The sequence below is a fragment of the Pteropus vampyrus genome, unplaced genomic scaffold, assembly GCF_000151845.1.
Source record: "Pteropus vampyrus isolate Shadow unplaced genomic scaffold, Pvam_2.0 Scaffold319, whole genome shotgun sequence".
Lineage (NCBI taxonomy): Eukaryota > Metazoa > Chordata > Mammalia > Chiroptera > Pteropodidae > Pteropus > Pteropus vampyrus.
This window is the reverse complement of record NW_011889100.1, coordinates 1,159,881-1,162,236: the sequence shown is the minus strand read 5'-3', so window position 1 is coordinate 1,162,236 and position 2,356 is coordinate 1,159,881. Positions and strand designations below refer to the sequence as shown.

General features: G+C 58.3%; 1 long non-coding RNA gene across 1 annotated transcript; it reads left to right on the top strand.

The window, feature by feature from the left end:
- Positions 1-494: 494 nt before the first annotated feature.
- LOC111730540 lies at positions 495-1,927 on the top strand. The gene is made up of 2 exons (XR_002776733.1): positions 495-593; positions 1,087-1,927. It is a non-coding gene; the product is annotated as an uncharacterized LOC111730540 (long non-coding RNA).
- The last annotated feature ends 429 nt before the right edge of the window (positions 1,928-2,356 follow it).

Below are 2,356 nucleotides of genomic sequence, written 5' to 3'. Positions count from 1 at the left end.
GGTTGACAGAAGCTGGGGTGCGGGGAGTTGGGAAGGCACCGCTCAAGAGAATGAACTTGCAACAAGAAGACAAGTAAGTTCTGGGGATCTAACGCCCAGCATGGCGACTACAGGTGACGGAGACTAGATCTCAAATGTTCTCAGCACAAAAAAGGACTGATAATTATGCGAGGAGACAGAGGTGTCAGCTAAGCTGCAGTGGCAATCAGATTACATACACACGTGTCGAAGCAACAGTTTGCACATCTTAAACTTACACAATGTTATTGCCAGTTATGTGTTAATTTTAAAAAGGCACACGAGCAGACTGTCACCGCCTCCAAGAAATGGTGCCGGGGACACGGGTGACTTCTGCAGCAGACTCCGCCGAGGGCCTGCCTGGCTCCCAGGGGCTTGGAGCGCTTATTGGAAGAGCCTGGCCTCCAGGACCTCAGCCAGCCCGGCCTGCGGGGACCTGGTGCGTGGGACTCCTGGCCAGTTGCAGCGTCATCTCCTCAAGGGGCAGCATTTCTGTAGCTGGAGCCTGGAGGCGAAATGCTGACAGAGCCTCCGAGGTGAGCAACCAGAGAAAGTGGGGTGCCTCTCCCTAAGGAGTAAGTAAATTTCCGGGGCAGAACCTTAGGACTAAAAATAGCCGAGGAGGCTCCTGGCAGCAAATGAATGGAAGCAGCTTGTTTTCCCAGCTGGAGGCCGAGGGCACACCTGCCGCGGGGGCGGCAGGCAGAGGCTGCCGGGGAAGCCGTTTCCTGGGCAACGGCTTCGTTACAGCAGCGGACGCCAGGCGAGCAGCAGGGCTTCCGCTGCCGGACAGCCAGCTCTGTATCAAGAACAGCGGGCTGAAACCCCCGTGCGGTGCATGTGTTCAGTTCTGAGCATTTTCACCCTAAGGCTGGGCGATCCCCCAATAGCCTGGGCAACTCCCCACCCACCCGCTCCGCCAATAGCCTGGGCGTCCTCCCAACAGCCTGGGGAGATCACAGAAGCTGGCGCGTAATAAATACTTGGTGGGACCTGCTTGTCCTTGCGTCTAGACAGAAGGCTTACTGGGGTAGAACCCTCCATTACTTATTTCTCTGTGTTCCCCAGACTAGCACAGAACTCGGCGCATGCCACATGTATCTGCTGAGTTACACATGAAGGAATGAAGGAATGAAGGAATGGGGGCAGGCTGGTCCTCGTCAGCAGGGAGGAGGCCCACAGAGCAGGGCGTCACGTCCTGGCTTTGACTCAGCCTGATTCAGCTGGAAACTCTGACTGCAGACACTTCTCAGCGCGTGTGTCTGGACTCCCTGCCGTGCCCGGCAAACAGGAGACCTGACAGGAAATTCCGGATGACGGAGGGACGGAGGGACGTCAGGTTCTGCTGGAATTATTCTTAGACTCTCGGGGTCATCTGGAGTGTGTCAGGGACCTGGCCCTCCCCTCGTCACCCAGGGAATGTCCCTGGCTCCAGAAGTCAGGATCCATGCCCAGGCTCCAGCCACTGACCCACATCCCTTCTGTCTGCATTGTCTGACCTGCCCGATTTGCTGGGCACATCGGGACACAGGGAGAACCTGGAGGGCCTTGCGTGCCTTAGGGACTGTCCACTCGACTGCCAGTTGCCCGGCTGAGTGACAGGGAGCCCCAGCAGACTTTGCAAGTCTTAGGGAAGAGTGATTCCTGCTCCCGTGGCTGACCCCTGGACTGCTGCCCAAGGGCACCGGAGACGGGTCTCCTGTCTGCTGGGCTCAGCGAGTGCCTTCCCAAGGAGGAACCCCTTTGGGCAAAGCCAGCATCTGAACTTCTGTCAGTTCCTGGCAGATACGGCAATGTCCCCAGTGCCCAGCGTGTGGTGAGAGCCAGGGCCTTGGACCAAATTCTTCATTTACCAGAAAGCTGATCTCTTTAGGTTTCCAGTTCATCGATAAATTCCTAAGACCCAGAAGATGCTTGGAACATAGCAGATGCTCATTAAATATTGGAGGGAGGGAGGGAGACCAGCCCCTCGCTGTTCGCACAAGCTACCCCTGAGCTGGCTGAGAGCAGCCTTGAGCCTCTGTGAGCGTCTGGGTCCCCACATGGGGGGCTGAAGCTGGCTTCCCAGAATGGAGCCCCCTTCCCACCAGTCCCGAGACGCTCGGGCACACGTGCTCGTCCACCTGAGCAGGAAAGCTCGGGGTCAGAGAGCTTGGCAGCCGGTGACGCATCCTTTGTGGCCCGCGGCCCGGGCCCTTTTTCTCTGTCTTTCCGGCTGCCTCCTCCGGGGGCTTTTGGCACCTCCCCCCCACCCCCACGAGCCAACCCCAGCACCGGGAGGACCCCGTCTGGGAAGCACTGTGGGCCTCAGCCACCGAGGTGCCATGCTTCTTGCTGG